The following is a 24367-nucleotide window of genomic DNA, read 5'->3' on the forward strand; positions in this document are numbered from 1 at the left end:
TATGTCCTTGTTTGACGTTAAGTTGGTTTATTTAAGGCATCGAAATGAATCAGCTCTATTTTCTTTAGATTTATTTCTTTTTACTTGTCATACAGAAGGAGACGAAGTTGAGATCTGAATCTGTTGCGGCTCCTCCTTGGTTGGACTCGGACTCAGTGAAACTGAGCACAGAGACAGACACACAATGAAAGCACTTCACACTGGACAAGCAGGCACCTGCTGACTGTGGCTTGGAGCTCTCTGTGTAGATCTGCAGAAACAGACAAAAATCACTGATGTTGATAACACCTGGTGATGAAATCCAGCCAACGGCGGAACAGCCGGTCACTGCAGAATGAAAGATCACTTCCCACCATTTAAGTAGAACACCATTTTCAACCAGAGTGTGTTTGTCACTCATCAAAACAACTTCAAATTGGACTCTTGTTTCATTTTGGTCCCTCAGTTAGATTGATAGATATGAAATCTTGGTGAGAAAAGCAACACACATGCACATGCACATCTGAATTTTCCTGTGATTAAGGGTGCAAGTGCATTGAAGTACCCATACTATTCAATTTGCAGTTCTGTGAAAATTTTGGTCCAGTTTTAGTCACTTCAGCTTATTAAAATTAAGAATAATGTAAATCTTGAGTGGTATGCAATGGGTTTTGGTTGCATTTCATTTTGTTTGCGATATAAACAAAATTTATAAAATATTCTTATCTAAAAATAATAGAAAATTGCTATGTGCTTTTCTGATGTCAGTAGTAAAGTCAAATTGCTATTAGCCAATCAGAGGTCCAAATTTCAGGAAATAAGACTCAGTTCCTGCTGTCTGAAGCTACTTTCTCCTTTGGTTGAATTTTCCATGCATAAACAGGCAAACAAGAGCTTTCTTTCTCCAGTGTATGACTTACAAGGCATTTAGTCTTGCTATGGACCACTGCAAATGTATAAAAATATGTGTGAAGGAGCTCTTTGAGTATCTTGAGGTCTTGTTTATGAAGGAGGAAAAGATAGGGCGGGAGATCGATAGGCAGATTGGTGCTGCATCTATGGTGATGCGGGCATTTTTCCAGTCATGGTGAAAAGAGAGAGAGAGAGAGATTTACCAGTTGATCTACATGCCAACCCACATTTATGGTCACGAGCTTTGGGTAGTGACTGAAAGAATGAGATCACGGATACAAGCGGCTGAAAATAGCTTTCTCTAAAGGGTGTCTGGGCTCTCCCTTAGAGACAGTGATAAGCTCAGTCATTGGGAGGGGCTTGGAGTAGATTTGATGCTCCTCCACATCACGAGGAGCTAGTTGGGGTGGTTCAGGCATCCAGCTAGAAGGCCTCCTAGACACCTCCCTGGTGAGGTGTTCCAGGCATGTCAAACCAGCAGGAGACCCAAGGGAAGACACAGGGTATGCTGGAGGAACTGGCCTTGGAATTTCTCCAGAGGAGCTGGCCAAAGTTGCTGGGGAAAGGGAAGTCTGGACCTCTTTACATTTATAGATTCTGATTCTTTCAAGAGGTAGGGTCAAAAAACTTTACAGGTTATAAATGAGCCATCTACCCATGACTCTTAGTTGATGAAGTAGTCTAAACTTCTCCATGAATTCTAATTGTATGAACTTTCTAAATCAAAGCTACTAGGGACAGTCAAAACTGTTTTTAATTAATTCATCTATTTTTTGCTTTCAGTCACTGATACCAGTCAAATGGCTTGGCCCTAAATATTCTCTGTAGTTTTAATGAGTGCTTGTTACAGCCACTGTCCATTGATAAGTGGGTCATCAGCACCATGGACAGCACCTGCTGAAGCTGTTTGTCTACTGCTCCAGCATTACAGACAGTGATAGTTCCTGCTTCCACACACAGCTCAGGACCTTGGAGAGAGGCACTAAATTTGAGTCCAATGTATGGAAATTGTGTAGAAGCTGTAGTTTCATGTTTGTACCTCCACCCTCTTCAGCTCCCACTATGTCTACAGGATTTTTTTGTATTGTTTCTTATCTTCGCCAGAGTTTCACAGAAGGGCCCACTGTATTTACATGCCACAGCAGTACTGATAAAGTGATGACACACCGATTTTCTCCACCATTGTATGATAATGTGAAAAGGTGTCCTCCTCTTCTGCTTCTTCTAAAAATAACAGCTAAAATGATTGAACAATTATCTGTATAAAAACCAATAACTTTGCTGAATGGACTCCTTGTAATTTATTTAAACATCAAACCAAACTAAACAGACTGAAGTTCTTTGTGTCAACAACTCCAACTTCTTCCTGGTGCTGTCTTGTGTGTTTGCCAATGTTCTATGCATGGTCTCTTCTTTACATCTTATTTTTTCTTCCTATTTGTCGCATCAACTGCAGTTATGGACTAAACATTGATTGCAGCACAGGGTATATCGAAATCTAATCTTCATAATTTATAACAAAATAATGGTTATATATCAGGCACAATCTGAACACATATCCTTGGCAGCACTTTGGTAATTGTCATGGGAAACATTGGTAATGCTACCAGAGATCTGCTTTTTTTAAACTTTATTTTAAGAGCTATTCCCCTATTGTTCTTTCCAAAAATAAATGTGCTAATGGTTGATTAAAGGGTCTAATCCCTATGATAATGTGTAATATGGCTGAAATTGCCCCTCATATAAACACCTCCAGTTTCTCCGCAGCCTTCCACGATGCTAAATCTGGCATTTCTGCTTTTATTTTGGCTAAACTCACCAGCTATCCCACATACTAAAACCAGATATTGTTTGGACAGCTGCCAATCCACACAGCCCACTGCTTCTAGAGGCTGAGTTACAGATACTATTGTTTTTCAAGGAGGAAGAGCCTGGAGCTAGGTGATGAGCAGGGTCAGCAGCTGAACCAGCCAAGCGTGCTGTCATGTTGGCCTCTCCACCACCACTCAGCTTCAGCTGCAGCACAGGCCGATAAATGGGCACATATTTGTCTTCAGGCTTCTGTCAAGAGTTGTATGATTCTCTACTTCACCTAACAACATTTAATCATGAGGGCGTAAAACTTAAAATGAGATAAAATAATATATTGTGCATGAATAAAAATGTTTAAATATGAACATAATATCATAAGATGCCCTGGAATAACATTAAATGACAGAAAAACATCAAAGCATATTAAGAGCAGAGGTCATTTAGAAGCAGAAGATGAGTGGCTTGAATTTAATCTAAGCTGCTGTGTCATGATCGCAGGAAGCTTCCTGACCCACATGAAAGAATCACAACAGGCAGGAGGTAAAAAATAAGAATATTGTTTTATTAAAAGGAAACGTAATAAACTGAGGACGCAGCTCCAAACGGTGCTGGAAAAACAAACGGGAACTATGGGTGCAACTTCAACGAAGCGAGAACCGGGCCGGGGTCTAAAAATAGAAAACACATGGAGGTCAAAACCAGGAACGAGAGAACCAGATGATAACAGAGGGAAGGGGAATCTTACTGAGCCAGAACTGAGGATGGATGTGAGGAGAGGCTAGGTCAGGTCTGGTCGATGGACAAGTGGGATGAGGCAGGAGGGATGTGGCTGACGGGTATCCAGGGCAGGTGGCCAGGGCAGATGAGTGACGATGTACATATACACACTCCAGGGAAGCAGAAAACTCAGGCAGAGATCCGGTGGTTGATCTGGAGGCAGGACAGGCAGTTTAAAACAGGACAAGAATGCAGAATTTCACGAGAGTTCGGGACGAGGCTGGAAGCTACCCAGGTGAGAGTGTCAACCGGCGCTGGAGTGTGGATAAGCCACTCCTTTAATCCTCTGGCCTTGCTGATGGGAAATCAGCAGCAGCTGAGGCTCTCCGACACGCCCACCTACAAAGAGACTCAGAGGGAAAAACAGTAGAATCATGACATACTGACTCCAAGGACCGTTTTCTATGTAAGGTTCTTCAAGTGATTTGTATGTCTGATCTCAGAATTGAGTGTACTGAAACTCTAATTTCCCTCTGGGATTAATAAATTATCTGAATTTGATTTGAATTTGTTAGGAGAAAAGATTTTCAATCTGTAGATGTCAAAGATGGTAGCAAGGGTGCAGAGCTTTTGTTCTCAAAAATATCCACTAGCAATACTTGAAGTGCTGCCCCAATACCTACATCAGACGGAGAGAAATAGGGAATAATAAAAAAAACTGTTTAAACATTGATTTGAGTTCATTTATGAGGTGTCATGTCTCAGGCAGATAAATGTGTGTCTGAATCTGTGAACAACCAGAAAAGTCTACCTTCTCAGCGTGTTTCAGGATGGAATGTTAACACTTTCCTTCAAAATTTATTTTCTTTATCTTTTCATTCAATATTTTTTAGTAAATGTTCACTCTCATTCTTTCAGACAGAGACTGAGCATTTTTAAAGTCCAAACAAGGTGGAGTATCTGATTCTTTACAAACCGATGTTAGAAAGAAAATGATCATTTGTATAGTGCCTCAAGATAAAAATCACGAGACACTTCACAAAGACAAAAAATTAAAAATATAAAAATTATTTCAAGAAATGATCAAAAACATGTTTAAAATAAGCAAAAATAGGCGATTGGATTAAAAATGCAAAGAGAGAGAGAAAGAGAGAGAGAGAGAGAGAGAGAGAGAGAGAGAGAGAGAGAGAGAGAGAGAGAGAGAGAGAGAGAGAGAATAGGAAAGAAGGAAATCAGTGAATCCTGGTTAAAAGACTCATGAACTCTGACTCTTCAGATGCTTCTTACATGTTTACTTTCTGATCTCATATATTCATTAATGACTTAAGTTTGCATATTTATTAGATTATCTAGTTGATTTATTTTAGCCTGGTCTGAGTAACACATCTTGTTCTCCTGGAACTCCAACACATTTTTCACTGACAATAAAAGTTGAAATTGAATCTGAATTTAAAGAGACGAGATTAAAATGAGTGTTTCTCACAAATGCAAACATTCCCTAAGGGTTTGCAATGTAATTTTGCAACACTTGCCTTTATGCATATGTATGTGTATTTGTGTGTGTGTGTGTGTGTGTGTGTATATATATATATATATATATATATATATATATATATATATATATATATATATATATATATATATATATATATATATATATATGTCCATTGTCTGAACCCGCTTGTCCATGTAGGGTCGCGAGGAGGCTGGTGCCTTTCTCCAGCGGTCAATGGATCATCAGGCAGGGTACACCCTGGACAGAGTGCCAGTCCATCGCAGCATATATATATATATATATATATATATATATATATATATATATATATATATATATATATATATATATATATATATATATATATACAGGTGCTGGCCAGTAAATTAGAATATCATCAAAAGGTTGAGAATATTTCAGTAATTCCATTCAAAACGTGAAACTTGTACATTATATTCATGCAATGCACACAGACCAATGTATTTCCGATGTTTATTACGTTTAATTTTGATATTTATAGGTGACAACCAATGAAAACATCAAATCTGGTATCTCAGAAAATTAGAATATTCTAAAGGCCAATGAAAAAATGTTTGTTTCTCTAATGTTGGCCAACTGAAAAGAATGAACATGAAAAGAATGTGCATGTATAGCACTCAATACTTAGTCGGGGCTCCTTTTGCCTCAATAACTGCAGTAATGCGGCGTGGCATGGACTCGATCAGTCTGTGGCACTGCTCAGGTGTTATGAGAGCCCAGGTTGCTCTGATAGTCGTCTTCAGCTCCTCTGCATTGTTGGGTCTAGCGTATTGCATCCTCCGCTTCACAATACCCCATAGATTTTCTATGGGGTTAAGGTCAGGCGAGTTTGCTGGCCAATCAAGGACAGGGATACCATGGTCCTTGAACCAGGTGCTGGTGGTTTTGGCACTGTGTGCAGGTGCCAAGTCCTGTTGAAAGGTGAAGTCTGCATCCCCATAAAGTTGGTCAGCAGCAGGAAGCATGAAGTGCTCTAAAACTTCCTGGTAGACGGCTGCATTGACCCTGGACCTCAGGAAACAGAGTGGGCCAACACCGGCAGATGACATGGCACCCCACACCATCACTGACGGTGGAAACTTTACACTGGACCTCATGCAACGTGGATTCTGTGCTTCTCCGCTCTTCCTCCAGACTCTGGGTCCTTGATTTCCAAAGGAAATGCAGAACTTGCTTTCATCAGAAAACATAACTTTGGACCACTCAGCATCAGTCCAGTCCTTTTTGTCCTTGGCCCAGGCGAGACGCTTCTTGCGCTGTTTCTTGTTCAAGAGTGGCTTGACACACGGAATGCGACACCTGAATCCCATGTCTTTCATGAGTCTCCTCGTGGTGGTTCTTGAAGCGCTGACTCCAGCTGCAGTCCACTCTTTGTGGATCTCCCCCACATTTTTGAATGGGTTTGTCGTCACAATTCTCTGCAGGGTGCGGTTATCCCTAGAGCTTGTACACTTTTTTCTACCACATTTTTTCCGTCCCTTCGCCTGTCTGTTAATGTGCTTGGACACAGAGCTCTGCGAACAGCCAGCTTCTTTAGCAATCACCTTTTGTGTCTTGCCCTCCTTGTGCAAGGTGTCAATGATTGTCTTTTGGACAGCTGTTAAGTCAGAAGTCTTCCCCATGATTGTGGTGCCTTCAAAACAAGACTGAGGGACCTTTTAAAGGCCTTTGCAGGTGTTTTGAGTAAATCAGCTGATTAGAGTGGCAGCAGGTGTCTTCTATATTCAGCCTTTTCAGAATATTCTAATTTTTTGAGATACCAAATTTGGAGTTTTCATTAGTTGTCACTTATGAATATCAAATTTAAATGTAATGAACATTGGAAATACATTGGTCTGTGTGCATTGCATGAATATAATGTACAAGTTTCACGTTTTGAATGGAATTACTGAAATATTTTCAACCTTTTGATGATATTCTAATTTACTGGCCAGCACCTGTATGTATATATATATATATATATATATATATATATATATATATATATATATATATATATATATATATATATATATATATATATATATATATATATATATATATATATATATATATATATATATACACATATGGCAAAATGTATCTTGTACATGCCACAAAAATGTTTTTGTTGCTTTTAATTTGTGATTATTGTTTTTAGATTTTTTCTGCTGTCTCTCTATATTTGCTGCAATGTAGGAGGACCTGACAGAAAACAAGATGGCTCATCTCAAGTGTTTTTTATGCTTGTAAAATTTAAGTTAACTAAATAAAGAAATGTGTAACTATTTCAGTGCAATGAAAATAAATCAAATACAATTTCTTTAATTGACTGTTTTTATTTCCGCGCACACACACACACACACACACACACACACACACACACACACACACACACACACACACACACACACACACACACACACACACACACACACAGGCGCAAAATAAAAACTGTTATTTCAGAGACTGATGCTATTATTTTGCTCGTTTGATTAATAAAATACTTCTGAAAGAGAATCAAATTTTGAAACTGAGAACTGAATTTAAATCCGTAATGGTTCTGGTGAAACGAGTTCTGCAGTTTTGTGGTGTGTCTTGAGAATCCTGTAATGTTTGCCTGAGGCGGTGGAACTGAAACTGATGGAAAGTGTAGGAAAATCTTTTAGGATGTTTGATATTTTTCTCAGTCGGGGGGAAGAGTTTTTTCCAGGGCAGGCAGGAATGTGTTTGGGACATTTTTGTCGGCTGCTGAGCTGTTCCCAGACATGCCAAGATGTCGCAACACCCTCAGCGGAGCAGGTGGTGAAAGAGCTCTTGTATTTGCTGGGAGACGCTTACCTTCCAGACATTTCTCCATCAGTAGAGATGCAGTTGTGTCTTTTTGACAAGATGGTGATGTTCGGGGTTTCCTTGAGCTATGATAATATTTGTACACCCTAGAACTTTCTGCACCATATTTCTCTTTATTTAGGTGATGGTTTTTCCTCTTTTCTAGGCAAAATCATTTCAAATGATAGCAAAGGCACACACACACACAGACACACACACAGACACACACACACACACACACACACACACACACACACACACACACACACACACACACACACACACACACACACACACACACACACACACACACACACACACACACTCACAAATCTATTTAAAGAAGACACATTAGGAGTTTTTTTTAAGCTATATTAGTTCTTTGGTTGATAGGAAACATGTTCATGAAGTTTTTTTTTAACTAAATCCTTCTCACATAAATCAATTTCAGCTGTTTTATTCTTGGCAATTTCAGTACCTTTCAGAATGAGCTGTTTCAGGGCTCTGCCACTTTAAGATAACAAGCTGGAGCTGGCCACGCCCATTCATCCCCTGCTCAGGCTGCTATAAGCTGAGAAGCTCTGATACCTGGGAAGGGCTCAGAGTAGAGCCACCACTCCTCCTGTTTCTGCTTTTTTTATCATTAAACTTTTATTGAGTTCACTTTCCTGCATACTGCTCCATCACCTGCACTTCAGGTCCAAAACTAACCAAATCATGACAACCAAATCATTGCAGTAAATTAGAATTAAATATGAAATGTCAAACCTAAAAAAATAAAAAAGAAAAACACTGAAGGTCCAAGCAAAAGCAACAAAGTAAAAGTAATACAGTTTACATTGTATTCAAAAATGCTCATTGCACATGTATAAAAGCCCATGCTTGCAACTCCTTTCCTACTTACAGATTTTTCAACAGATTACATGCGATGCATCACATAATTTTACCACAGAACTTCTTAACAGCCCTGAAGTCATTACTTTTCCTCCTGAATTGCTAACTTCTTTTCATTTCTCCTCAAGTCTATCAGCTACTGACCATTAAAAGTGGCCAGTGTGGTTACTGCGACTCCTTCCTCTCAGCACAATCCCTGCTCGCAACAGCTTCCCTCTGGGAAGTCACATTCATCCTGCTCTGGTGGAATGAGAAAAGAAACCAGAAAACACTTCCCACACAGCAGTAGACTATCCACCAGGGCCGAAGAGACTAGTGTGTTACCTTTACTTGACCTGCTGTGGACCAAACTTGCTCTCAGCAGGCATGGGTCAGGCCCTGCTGCTAGAAGAAAAGGAAATACTCATTCTTGCGGCATAGCCTCTAAAAGCCCAGAGCAGCACACTGTCAACAGTGGGAAGACAGTCAGTCATTTCCTCAGGTTTACTGAGTGGTCATACAGGACTGTACAGGAATTAATGATTGAGATGTATTAGCTGTGTTAGCATCTTGTAGACCGGAATATTTCATCAAGCATGAAAGGGAATTAAATCATTCATTAACTACTTGCATCCCACTGGACGGAATCTTCTGGTGACAAATTTCCAAAACATCTTAAAATGTTCACGAGTGTTCTCAAATGTCTGTAGTGAGTCGCTTGTTTTGAGAATTTTTCAACAACAACAAAAAAAGGCAAGACAAATTTTGTTTTGAATTAGTGTCAGAGTTGTTATAAGCATCTGTAACCTTTATATATATATATATATATATATATATATATATATATATATATATATATATTAGGGGTGTGCCAGTATGCCTGACATCCCGGTTCGGTACATACCATGGCTTAATATTACGGTTCGGTACATTTTCGGTACAGTAAAAAAATTTAAAACGCTTTTCTTTTGTGTAAACAGTAAATTCTTTATTTACATTTAAGTTGAACATTTACTTGCATTACATTCTGCGAGCTATTTCCAGTAAATGAAAATTAACATATATAATGTTTAACATAAAAATAAATACTGGTTTCAATATTTTATTATTGGAAAAATGCAGCATCAACATTTGACTTGCTCTTTTTTATTTTTTATTTTTTACCGTGTCCTGTCTGGCTGTGAAGCAAGCAGAATTGATGTCTGAATGCTGGTAACAAGCCTTACAGATTTACTCTCAGGTGGAGCATCAAAGCGTCTGCTTTTAATGTCACGCCTGATACTTAAAACTTTATTGTTGTTGTTTTTGAATGCTTTGTGACCAGACACGGAGTCAGAGGTGAAAGAGAAAGGAAAAGACAAAAGGTGGTGGTGGTGTTGGGGGGGGGGGGTCCACAAAAATAAACAATAGTGAACAAGACAAAAAATAGAAGAAAAAAATGGGACACACAACAATACATCAGGAGTAAGCTGTCACCCCGTCAACCTGATGGTGAAATATAAAATCAACATTGTTTAACTGAACAATCACACGATAATACATCATAGTGCATGTAGAGGCAACGACAGCCTTAAGACATTTGTTGAACGTGCCCAAGTCCATACTTTTGAGAGCACCATGTGAGCACCTGTGTGTGTACACGCGCTTGTATATGTAAGGTTTCTCTATAAAAGTGTCCAATAGAGAGTGTGAGGGGCCACAGATCTGCCCCCCAAAGATGTGTAGGAGACGGAGGGAGCTCCAAGTCCCAGAGATCCAGGCGCTGCCCCAGAACACAGGAACCCCAAGGGGACTGCAACCAGAAAGGCCCCTGCCCCCCTCAAGAGGCGCAGAGGATCGCCCCGGGGGGCCACAACCAGCAGCCGGCAGAGCCCCGGAAGATATCAGCGGCAAGCCCACAGGCCCGCCCGCAGCCTCCCACTCCAGGCCTAGGGCTTCAGTGCAGGGCTCTACAAGTTTTACATCTAAGCTGCTTAATGTGAAGCTTGTCCAAAACTCAGAAATCTTTCTGGACACTTGACATGAATAAGTTATCTGAGACATAAATGAATGAATGGCTGAAGCACATTAATTTTAATTTTGGTGACTTACCACTTGTAATTAAGAAAAGAAAAGTTGCACAATAGTCAGAATTTGCAACAAAATCCAACTGATGATGCTGGGGATCATCATGTCCAAGCCTCTGTCCTTGATAACCAATAACATCCATTACACCTGATCATGACTCTTCTCCCTGTAGGTGACTGGTCCACTTACAGGTGGCTTCCTAGCCTAGAAGTCTAGACAGATGGTAGCTGAAGCAAAATGGGTGTGCTCTGTATGCTGGTCATGCCATACACCATAGGAGCCTCTGCAGGTCTACCATTGGCCTGAGCAATATTGTGTTATGCCAATCACAGCTCTTTATCTATTTGGTGGGTGGGGTCATGCGACAAAGAGGTACAACAACGATGGAAGCGGGTCATTTGAAACGGCTTTGGCATCTACTTTGGACCATTAACATTTGGGCTTTTCTTTAAGTCAGGAGCATGTATGAGTATGTGAGTCCCTTTTTAGTGTTTGTGTCTTCTTCGACGGTGTATGGCAGACTGCCCCTTTGACTGACATCTGTAGTGTTGAGTTTGTCATCCAATAGTTTGCAGAGACAGTTTGAAACGGTTCCATCCCATGACTGAGCTCTGTCTATGGGTCGTGGCCATACTATATATTCACATGTATTTGATGGCTTGCCGAGCTGCTTATTTTGTTCAACCACGAGATAATCATTGACAATTTCCCTTACCAGAACAGATCTACCAGTTTCTCTTTAAATGTGCTGTGTCCTGTTTTCATGGTCTTTGAATACCTCTTTCTCTGAGAAGTCCTGTCCTTAGATCAGTCTGCTATGGGAGACCCTACCAGGGACCAGCATCCCAGCCAACACAACCCCAAATCATGGCATCACAAACCCCTCCAATCACAATAAAGTCATTCAGGTGTCTCATTTGGATGCTGCCACATATACAATGCACCAATAAAATGTCACATACCTGTTTAGTGTGATTTTAACAGAAATAAACTGATTTTCCACATATTTTTGTGTCTCCAACTGTAACTTCTGTGAGTATCTGGCTCAGTGGAAGCCAAATACACAACCTGCAAAACAAATCACTCCAAACATGGCCAAAGATCAAAGTCACTAAAGACTATATTTCACATTAAAAATGTAAAAGATGAGTTTCTGCGTGCCTCATAAATGCCCTTTTTGACTTTCAAACGAGACTGCTCCAGGCAAAGGTAATTTATGCCAGAGAAGAACAGAAAGACACTTTTGTGTAGGAAGGAGTGCTGTGTGACTCACTCTCTGCTTTTCACACACAGACACACACACATGCACATATAGACACTTTTTAACTGGGGCACATATCACTCATGCATAGCTCTATATCCCATAATTTCATCTGCACTGGATTGATATGAACAGCCTTGACTGATTGGGTAAAATGCTCAGCACCAAGTTTCATTCATTCAGCTTTTGTCTTCATTCATAACCGTTATTACAAGCTCCACAGCAGAAAGGACTTTGAAGGCTTTAACGTTTTTACATTTAAGTTCAAATCTATATTTTTAATGCATAAATATATACCGTAAATGAGGAACGAAAATAAAACTATGAGCCTTAAGCACATTCATGGAGCCGCCAACCCAGTTTCTGCACAACTTTTTTGTGCTTTAAAGAAAACATGCACATAGACACATTAATGCAAGCTTTTTGTTGAGAATTATCCCAGGAAAATTATGCAACATTTGCCCTGACAATTTCATTGTCACAGAAAAGAAACACGACTGTCTCCGAGCTCCGGATCTTCTGCTGCTGCGAGGTTCTTATGCTTTCAGTGAAAGAGAGAAAGCTTCCTTCACTTTTGGCTTCTTGTTATTTTTAAAGGTGAAACTCTCTTTTACTTGCCTGAGGCATTGAACAGGGAATTAAAATGTTCAGAGTAAAAAGGGATACAGAGATGGAACTTTACACAAGGTTGTAGAAAAGAGTCAGGATCCTCCAGGCGCTCGGTAATGTTCTGACCTCGGTGTAAATCCATCACTGCCATTTTGTTAATGAACTGATCTATGATTTAAGCCGTCAGCGCGGCTCAGTTCCTGCTGTCGCCTCCTGCAAATTGCTGACGGAGCCTCCCTGTGTTCAGTGGGCCTTTGTGTTACTGTGAGTAAGCTGATTTGTGTTATTCATCTTTAATCCCCAACCCAATCTGTTTGTTGGTTGATAACACGGGGTCACTGCATACATAAAGGAGAAGAAATACTTTTCGGGAAAAGTTTTTTTTCAGTACATAAAGCCAATTAATGAACCACTCTGGTTGGAGGGTGTTTACACACAGGTCTTCCATACATAATTAATTATGAGTGATTAAACTGCTTTGTGCAGCAAACCGAATATTTACGACAGTTACTTAGCATGCAGAATTAAAGTTTGAAAATAATCCGTGTCAAAAAGGACTTTATTTATTTATTTTTTGGTAGAATCAAATTCTGCATGGTTTGCTGAGAAAAAGGTAAACGCTCATGCGCAGCACAAATATGCTAAAGTTTTAATGAGGTTTATTGTTGAGAAAGTTGATCCTGTTTGTGTGTAAATAAAACCCACCCTCACATGTTTTAGTAAAACAAGATTAAAAAGAGTAGAAAAATAAGATTCTAAATAGAAATGGTGAATAGGTCATGAATGGTTAATGAATTTTGTAGAAAGGTTTTCCGTTTCCTGTCCTGATAAATCTTAAACCGAGAAAGAGAAGCACTCAGTAAATTAAGCAAGTACACAATAGACACAAAACATTAACTCAGGAGTTTATGTAACATGGGTTGAATATGAACATTTAGGTCCTGACGTTGCATGTGTCAGGATATCATAAAACTACTTCTGACTACATTATCAGACTTAGATACAAGTAATTACAAGTAATTAGAACAAATTACTTTGCAACAGTCATCCAAATCATGGTTAGTCTGAAGCAAAGGTAACTAGACTTCCCCTCCAGGGTAGAAAGTTTTGTGTTATGGCGGGTGACGACGGGTTGCCTTGGGAAAACCTGTGGTGGTGGTGGGGGTACCACAGGGTTCTGTCCTGGGCCTGCTCCTCTTTGCAATCTATTTACTCCCCTTGGGTACGTTCTTGCGCAACATGGTGTTAAGTTTTATCTATACGCAGATTACTGCAAGATTTACTTTCTCCTGTGTCTGGGGGCGGGAGGCTCCATTTCTAATCCCCTGATTTGTTTGGATGAAGTAAAGTTCTGGCTTGCAGCTAATTACTTCCATGTGAATGAGAGCAAGACTGAAATTATCACTTTGCTTCCTACAAACAAGGTGGGTGTGAGTTCTGCACTTGATTTGGATGATCTGTCACTTCACCGGAGGTCAGTAGTCAGCAGCCTTGGGGAGAGACTGGACTCAGAACTCAGATCAATATGGTTGTGAGAGCCTGCTTCCACTTGCGACTCCTAGATAAAATCAAGAATATTGTCTACAGCACATCTTGAGTCTGCTGATTGCATTTGTTTCATCCTGGCTTTTATTGTAATGCATTATACTGTGCTGGACTGAGTTAGACAGCTCTCAGATGGTTACAACTGGTTCAGAATTTGGCAGCTAGATTCCTGACAGGCACTTGGGAAATGGCACACATCACACTTGTGCTGGCTTCATCCCACTGGCTCCCTGTAGGTTATCGGGCTAATGTTGAGATTGTGTTATATGTCTTCCGGCCTCTTCCTGGTAGTGCACCACCATACTTGGCTGCATTACTACAATGGCATACACCTTCATGATCTCTTCACTCAGCTGAGCAGGAGATGCTGATTGTCCCATGTTGTAGGTACAGGTCTAGAGGTGACTGGGCTTTTTCTGACTCAGCTCCTACTCTCTGGAATGAGCTCTCACTTGTCATCAAACAGTCACCATCACTGCAGGTCTTCAAGACTCACTTGAAGACTCATTTTTATTGTTTGGCTTTTATGTAATATGTTTTTTGTGTTTTCATTGTCTGTGTTTATCTTGTTAAGTACTTTGTAAATGCTGCTTTTATTGTTTTATTGCTCTCTGTTTTTAATGATTTTAGAGTACCGTAATTTCTGGACTATAGAGCGCACCTCAATATAAGCCGCACCGGGCTAAAAGCCGCAGATATGTACTGAATTGAAAACGTAGTTTAACTGAATGTAACTGAACTGATCAGTATCAAACAAAACAGAAAAGTTATTGATTAGTTTATTCATCGTCCTCCTGCGCACTGAAACCACTGAAGTCATCTTCTTCAGTGTCGGAGTTGAACAGCCTCAGAAGAGCTTCGTCACATACCTTTCTGTGGCGATGGCAGTGTCGCTGTCCGTGTTGCTGTCATCATCCCGGGGTGAAGCTGGGAAAACAAACAGCGCAGTTTTACTGTGAAAAAAATCCTCCTGGGTGCTTTCCGTAGCACTCCTTTAACCATTCCTTCATTAGACTTTCCAGCATCCATCCTTTCTGGTTGACTAACGCCGCACCTCATTATAAGCTGCATGGTTCAAAGCATGGGAAAAAGGGGCTTATAGTCCGGAAAATACGGTATGTCATGTTAGGTGCCTTGGGCTAATGCAAAGGCGGTGGAAGGTGCTATATAAATTAAATTTGATTGATTGACTTTTTCTTAATTTGTGAAAACTTTTTACAAATATCCCAATCAAGCAAAATAAATAAATAAATAAATAAATAAATAAATAAATAAAATAAAAATAAAAGATCCTAAATTTCAGACTGTAGGGAATGCCCTATCAATCTCATGTCTGAGGATCAAACCTTCTCTTCTGGTTTTGTAGAGTGTAGCCTTTTCTACTCCTCTTTCAAACCACCAAAAAAGAAATATCTTGTAACCTGTTTATCTTTTCTTTTTTATTCAGTGCTGTTGAACTTTTTATATTAATTAAACAAAGTCTCAGTTACTGTGGGTCTGAAGGCAGCCTTTATGTGTTTCTGGTTCTGTTCCTTTTCATTTTCCTCTGTTTTGCTGAGTATGTGAAGCAAAATGTCTTTACAATTACTAGAAAGTCAAGTTTTCTTCTAAAGAAAATGGCATGTAAAATAAAATGTAAACAGTAAATTGCCTAGCCTTGAATAGTACTATGGTAAATCCAAGGACTATAAAGTGCCGTCACACACACACACACACACACACACACACACACACACACACACACACACACACACACACACACACACACACACACACACACACACACACACACACACACACACACAGAGCGAGAGCAGCCATCTAAGGCGCTCATCTACTGTACAGTCACAGGTGGGATGGGGATCTTGGGAGAAGCGAAGAGCACATTGACTCCTCCAGGTGATGACCTCGCCAGGCCGAAGTACACCAATCAGAAGGTGTGTGTGTGTGTGTGTGTGTGTGTGTGTGGGGGGGGGGGTGTTAGGTCGGGTTTTCACAGCATCTGTCTGCTTTCCTTCGTGGGGGTTTTAGTTGCTTGCAGCTCAAGGCTACCAGGACATCAGATTCAGATAACAAGCGTTTGATTGGGTCAGGCTGAGATAATTTTCCTCTCTACCTTCAGTCTTTAAACTGATCATTTCCAGTCCTTCAGTGAAGCCAATTTTGGGTTTAAACTTGTCCATACCATCCGGTGACCCTCTCTGAGATGACACACATTTTGCGCACTAATACCGGTATCGCAGCTAGAACATTGTTCAGCTTACGATTCACCTCGAGTAACATCCCAGTCTCCACACGGACGGTGCTTTCCGTGGGTGCGGGTCACCCTCCAATCGCTCCCGTCTTCCCAAATTTCAAGAAAACCAGATATCCTCCCACTCCAATCAGGAGAAATCCAGTGATCATCAAACCAAACCCACACGTCTTCGGTCTCCTCAATGGACAGCTGGGAGAGGCATATGATCTTCCACTCCTTTCAGGAATCCAAAATATATCCCACCGGGTGCGTCCCCTGTGGACATGAGGGAGCCCCATGCTCCGTTCTCATAGTTGAAAAAATCTTATCGATGTTATAACAACATCGGTGCTTTTCCAGATCACAGCTATTAATTTGATAAGTAGATGAAAAAGTAGACTCAGTGCTGCAGGATTTTGCAAATGACAGCAAGCGTGCAGGTTTTAATTTCTAAGATCAGTTGTTCTGAATATGAATTTGCCTCAGAGTATGGAAGCTGAATGCTGCTATTTTGTTAGAACAGAGACAAACCATGTCCATACTCGAGGGAAGGATTCAATGAAACAACAGAAAAAATGGATTAAAAATCAAACATATGAATGCAGGGCATTCAAGTTTGCGAGTTTGTGCCTGATTGTTCAAACAAAGTGCCAAAATCCCACAGACTTGTTCCATTTTTCCAACCTGAGGCCAGCTTTCTGAATGGCAAGCACAAGCTCAGGGCCAATATCAATAATTCCAATCCCCTCGTCACATGAGGCGGAGACAGAGATTTGTGTGTTTTCATATAATCTTGTCCTAGGGTCTGATTTCATGAGGTTTATTTCATTGATTGTTTCGTTTTCACCCACAGAAAGCCTGTGATAAAAGTTAATAATATGTGCCCTGTCTTCCCACAACACTATTAATTATTTTCCCACCGTGGGTGGGGAGGTCACGGTGTGATATGGCGCCATTCCAGCTTGTTTGATGGATTTTCTTAATAGACAGACGTTGTAGATGATGCATTTGTGATGCGGTGATTGCATAACCACTTCATGATCAGCTCTTATGATATAATGACAGGAGCTCCGTGAGTATTGAGACATGGCATCGACTCGGAGGAATGGCGATGGTGATCCAGAAACCTTTGTTGCTGCTTGTTGTCGTGTCCCTTTCAGCCTTTGCTGCACTACCTTCACACTCACAGCCAGACGCAGTCAGACTCGTGTTGCTTGTATGTGAACCTCGAGGATGAATGGTCCTGAGCGTTCACAATAGCTATAATTTTATGACGAGGGAGAGGAGCTGTGTGTCTTTACCCAGCGAACCTGATTACAGGCATTTCCTTTGCCTTTGTGAACACACAGTGTAATCTAACAGCAACACCTGGGCTGCTAGGCAATGCAAAACAGACAACATGCCATGGTTCTGGCACACCCTCGAAATGAATTAAGGTGGACTATTCAGGTCTGGCTTGACCTTGGGGATGTGTACATTTTTTTGCTTTTGGACTGACAAACTGAATGTGGTCTTTTATTACTGAGGCACTGTGAGATGTGTAATGTATGTTAATCCATCTTGGGGCAGAGAAGCAGACTCTGAGGAGACAGAAAGATGGCATTGGGAGAGAAGGTGAGAGCAGAGAAGAGAAGGATGCTGGTTCAAACGGGACAGTGAAGGGAAGCAGCCGAGTGGAGGTAAAGTTACAGAAAGGCGACAGAATCATACCCCAACAACAGCATACAGAGTGAGGAAATACAGATGGAAAGACAAGGGCTCATTCACACTGCAGCTGAAATTCTCATTTGGATTTTTGTCACATGTCATGTGTGACACACGTCAGAATTTTTTTTTCTGAATCAATGTGATGCGAAGTACAGCATCACTTTTTTTTTGGCTGTGTGTGTGTGTGTCCTGAACCCCTGCAGTACAGAAAATTCAGGTAGAAATGTTCAAGCTTTGATTCAGGCTCAGCTTGACACTGCTTTAAGAAGACAACAAGAGGAGGAGAAACAATCTTTTACACAACAGCTCTCAAGATAATAATCACGAGGCGTTTCACAAGAACAAAAATTAAAAAGTTAAAAAGACATTAAAAATTATTAACAAACAAGACAACTGACATGAGAATCCAAGGTAAAGCTGGGTCAAAGGTCACACCAAGATTCCTGACAAGGGGGTTTGGTGTGAGAAGCAAGCTGACCAAGAGAGTCTCTGACTTTGGGAACCAGCTTGTCTGGAGTACAGATGAGGATCTCAGTCATCTTCATTCAGCTGTAGAAAGTTCCCAGCCTTCTAAGCAGAAGTGTAAAAGCTGCGACATTGCATGGTGCTTAAAGGAGATGTACAGTTGGATGTCATCTCCATAAAAATGGTAGGAAATTCCTTTAAATGAGCTCAGGATGTGCTGAAGATGGAGCAGATAGAGGAGGAAGAGTAGAGGTCCCAGCACAGAACCTTGTTGGACACCATGGGTAAAGGAGGTGGTAGAAGATCAAAACTTGGAGACAGCCACAGAGAAGGAGCGCTCAGACAGATAATAGGGGAACCACACCAGAGCAGTTCCTGATAGGCCTGCCCAGTCTCTCAGCCTATCAGTAGTAGGGGACAGTTAACAGTGTCAAAGGCTGCAGTCAGGTCCAGCAGAACCAGAACAGAACAGTCCCCTGCATCACTGTCGATCAGAAGGTCATTAGAGACATTAAAAAGAGATGTTTCAGTAGAATGAGCTCTACAATGTAAATAAGTGAAGAACATCAGCGACACCAGACTGTATGTCTGTATGTTCTGTCTGCTTCGCTTAGTTGACATTAAAGTAAATACAGTATATGTACGGTTTGAGTTAATTTGTGGCATCTTTTGTACTCATACATGTAGCTCCATGACAGGCAACACATTCTCACACCCAAGGTGTCAAAATATGACACCTGTGACCAAGCGTCAATATATGATGATTCGGGATGCCCCAGCATGTCAGGAGACGACAATCAGGGACAAACAGCTGATGCAGCGTCCCAGAGCGTTGGTATCCGACGCAGGTGTGGAGACGGACATTAGAACTACTTGTGAACTACTTAACCTTCCCATCACCCCAATCCTAACCTTAAGGTCACAATTTATGGACCTTCAAATAATGTCCGTGTGACCGCGCGCGTTAAATAGTGACGCCAGCGGAGCCACGTGATCCAGCGTGTCCCTGATTTTCGTCTCCTGACGTGCTGGGGCGTCCCGAATCGTCATATGTTGACGCTTGGTCACACGCGTCATATTTTGACACCTTGGGTGTGAGAATGTGTTGTGACAGGATATGCACTCTTCAAACAGAATGAAGACAAAAATCACCCAGAATGCAGCTGGTTTTGCAGAACTCAGTGGGCTCCTCATTTAGTTTGGTAGAGTGGGTGACTATTTTGACAATGCACCAATCATTCGCAGTAAGAGTGTGGTAGAATACTACAATCTTGTAGTGTTTAACTACATCCCAACATGGTCGAAGCACCTGGGTGGGGACCAGGATGCCATGAAGACTTCTTCCATGTAGGAAGTGGTATGCAATGAGCTTGCTAAAGCAGTTAATCCCAGGGGTTGAAAAGAGGGAAACCACACCTAGAGCACTCAGCTGTGATTGCTAGGAGACCAAATACATCTAAAAAGTTTGTATTCTTTCTATCTGAATGCAGTTAGAGAACAGCGCTGGGAAAAGGTTTATCAACAGTAGAAGGGTAGAAAAAGGGTGAGGGTTTAGAGTAAGCTGCAGTCTTCATCAGATAAATGGCTCCTTCAGCTGCAGTCCATGCACCAGTTGGCTCCACTTTTGTTTCACTCCAGGGTAAAGAGCACCATCATGTTGAGGTGTTTGGGAAGAGTCAAACCAACACATCATAAACAGAGAGACACTATCTGGTTTCTTTGTGTTTTCTAAACAAAGTTTCCTCTGAACCCAACTGGATGCCTCTGTCAGTGCGCCCCAGGGCAGCTGTGGCTACATCGTAGCTCATCACCACCAGTGTGTGAATGTGTGTGTGAATGGATGAATGAGACACTGTAGTGTAAAGCGCTTTGGAGTCCTTACTCTGAGAGGCGCTATACAAGTGCGGGTCATTTATCATTATCATTTATGCTCGGTTTCTGAGTTAATTATGCAGTACTACTGATGCCTGTTACCAAGCTCTGTTTCTGCCCCACAAGTCCCATGAATGGGCATATTGTTCACATTGTGTCAGCTCTGTTTCTGCTTTGGTTACTTGAAATTAAAACTTTTTAGCATTTCCCTGCACCCTCCACCCCCCCCCACCCCCCCACCCCCCCAACCCCACCCCACCATCCCCTCCCCACATACATCTGAACTGAGAAGCTGCCTCACATGGTGGCATCTTCATGAGAAGTACTGCTGATTTGTAGAGCATAGTGAGAGTGTACAACACATTAACCCAACTGGGAGAGTAGCAGAATCATGAAGATTTTTCTTATACTAATAATTTGATGGAGTGTATAGCATCTGGTCCAGACTTGGTTGTAACAACAGTAACAGCAGTGACGAGAACATTGAGCTGCTGGTGGTAAGCTGCCGTCCCTACTACCTCCCGAGGGAGATCTCCCACATAATTGTAACTGTTGTTTATATCCCACCGTCGGCCAACGGAAAGCGAGCTATAGAGACAGTTTCTAAAGTGACACATAAGTTACAAAGCTCTTCCCCGGATGCACTGTTCATTAGTACAGGGGATTTTAATCACTGTTCTCTCTCCTCTACGCTCCTGTCCTTCAGACAAATGGTTAAATGTCCCACGCGGGGGAAGCGGATCATTGACTTATTTTATACGAACATTAAGGATGGTTTTTATTCGTCAGCCCCACCCCCACTTGGTAACTCTGATCATAATCTTGTGTTACTGAGGTCCAGGTATACACCCGCTGTACAGAAACAGCCGGTTACGTTTAGGGCGATGCGCGTGTGGACGGAGGAGGCGTGTGAAACTCTGAGGGGATGCTTCGAATGTACAGACTGGTCTGTTTTTACTGAAGGATGTGACTGTGATGATGTTGATGACATTGCAGACAAAGTGACTTGCTATGTTAATTTCTGTACTGATTTGGTGCTGCCTTGTAAACAAGTTAAGGTTTTTGTTAATAATAAACCATGGGTGACTAGAGAGGTTAAGGCAGCAATTAACAGGAAGAAGTTTGCTTTTTACAGTGGGGACCCAATGCAAATTAAGGTGGCACAAAAGGAGCTTAAGACACTGATCCGACGAAGTAAGCAGCAATATAAAGATAAAATGGAAACCTCTATTGATGGTTCTAATTCGAAGTGTCTTTGGGACAGGATGAAAACCATGACTGGCTATGGGGGTAAAACAGGTTTACACAGCACCGGGATGGATGTGAATGAGATGAACCAGTTTTTTGCCAGATTTGATGATTGTGATTTTACACATGAACACGACAAACTTAAATCAGCACTTGCCACGGATCAGGTTGAGAATGCATGCTCAGAGATTAGCTTTAGTGTTGAGGATGTCCAGCAGCAGTTTAGTCAGCTTAAGCCTAACAAGGCAGCAGGCCCTGATGGTGTCCATCCATGCATCCTTAAAGTTTGTGCAGAGCAGCTTGCAGCTGTCTTCCACTACATTTTCATGTTGTCCTTGTCTGCTGCCAAAATACCTGTAATGTGGAAAACCTCTTGTCTTGTGCCGATCCCTAAGAAAACAGGTGTCAGCTGTACGTTGTCCAATCTTAGGCCTATTGCGTTGACATCACATTTAATGAAATGTTTTGAGAGAATTGTCCTTAAATGCCTAAGAGAACAAGTTGTTTCCTTCCAAGGCCCCTTGCAATTTGCATATAGGAAGGCTGTGAGTGTGGATGATGCCCTTCTGTATCTGCTGGACATTATTTATAAACACCTTGAAAAAGCCAGCAGTTCAGTGCGACTTATGTTCTTTGATTTTTCTAGTGCTTTTAATACCATTCAGCCCCATATTTTAGGAAATAAGTTATTGGATTTTAAGCTGCACAATTCCACCACTGCCTGGATTTTAGACTATCTCTTAAATAGGCCTCAGTTTGTGAGGGTTGGGGGTAAGTGCTCGGACTTGATTTTTACGAACTCTGGTGCACCACAGGGGGCAGTTTTATCTCCTTTTTTATTTACATTGTACACAGCTGACTATAGGCACAGTTTACCATCTTGTCACTTACAGAAGTTCTCTGATGACACTGCCCTACTGGGCCTGATCTCCCGGGGTGACGACCTGGCTTACAGGGAGGAAGTTAACTCCTTTGTTGGATGGTGTGATGCAAATTTTCTACAGCTCAATGTTGGCAAAACACAGGAGCTGGTTATTGATTTTAGAAAGAAAAAACAAACATTCTCTCCAGTGGTCATCAAAGGCCAACCTATAGAAACTGTGGAGACATATAAATATCTCGGGGTGTACCTCGACGATAAGTTAAACTGGAAAAGGAACAGTGATGCTGTTGTTAAAAAGGCCCAGTCCAGATTGTTTTTTCTTAGGAAGCTAAGATCTTTTGATATAAGTAGGAGGCTCTTGAATGTGTTTTGTCAGGGGATTATGACCAGTGTGTTGTTTTATGCTGTGTTGTGTTGGGGCAGGAGCCTCACTGCTGAGGACAAAAACAGGATCAACAAAATGATCAAGAAATCTGGCCCAGTGGTTGGGCAACACTTGGACTCATTTGACATGATCATCGACAAAAAGATGAAGCGTAAACTTAAGACAGTTATGACTCTGGAGGATCACCCCCTTCACCACATTTTTAAGGATCTCAGGAGCTCTTTCAGTGGGCGAATGTTAATGCCCCGGTGCTCCACTGAACGTTTTAGGAACTCTTTTATTCCAGCTGCAGTGCATTTTTACAATGACCATTTCGTATGATTGTATATTTGATATTTTCATATTTTATCAGGACCAGTGAATGTTTTATTGTGTGGATATGCATGTTGTGTTTACTTGTCCAAGGCAATTCAATTTCCCCCTTGGGGATTAATAAAGACAACCTTGAACCTTGAACCTTGAACTCTGTATGGTGATCCCATTGTAATTGTAAACAGAAGCTATACAAGATTAGACAGTGTTGTTGTCCAGCAACAGTAAACAATGTTCACTTTTCTCATTAGTGAAGCAAACCAAAAAAATGTTTCTTGGGATGCTGTTACAGTTTAGCTTTGCCTAAATCAGTGACAGTTAAGCGTAATTTCACACAAACACAATGATCAATTATACATTTCTCTGGTCTAATTAAGGCTAATATATTGCCTAATTAACACTAATAGATCAAATCTTACATCGTTTGTTTACAGCCGTGCACCAGTTCCATCTGCTTTTTGACACATCGGTAGATCAGTAGATCTCAGTGACGGATGTTCAGAAATTAAAACATTTTAATACAATGAGGGATGTGTTCTTGTCTTGAAGTTATGCTTTTATATAGCTTAGGTTCAGTTCAGACAGAATAAAAGGTAACACGTTATAATAAAAGTTATTTGATGCCTCAGTAAGCATTAGTAAACTATTCAATACAGTATTAACAACTAAGCAGACCCCCCCCCCCCCCCCCGCCCCACAGCCTTTTTTGTCTGAATCTTGCAGACACTTTAGTAAAGGGACTCTTTGTTTATTAATGCATAATAATGCGCTAAATGATGTTAGTAATGGGTTCATTCATCCATTGTCTATTCCCACTTGTCCATGCAGGGTCTCAGGGGCCTGGTGCCTATCTCCACAAATCTCTGGGCAAACAGGAGGGGGCACAGTCTTGACAGGTTGCCAATCCATGAAGGGCAATGCAGACACACACACACACACACACACACACACACACACACACACACACACACACACACACACACACACACACACACACACACACACACACACACACACACACACACCGAAGGACAATTTAGAGAAACAATTCAACCTGGCAGTCATATTTTAAGACTGTGGGAGGAAAACATGAGTACCTAGAGAGAACTCATGCATGCACAAGGAGAACATGCAAACTC

Source organism: Nothobranchius furzeri, chromosome 3, assembly GCF_043380555.1.
Source record: "Nothobranchius furzeri strain GRZ-AD chromosome 3, NfurGRZ-RIMD1, whole genome shotgun sequence".
In the NCBI taxonomy this organism is placed as follows: domain Eukaryota; kingdom Metazoa; phylum Chordata; class Actinopteri; order Cyprinodontiformes; family Nothobranchiidae; genus Nothobranchius; species Nothobranchius furzeri.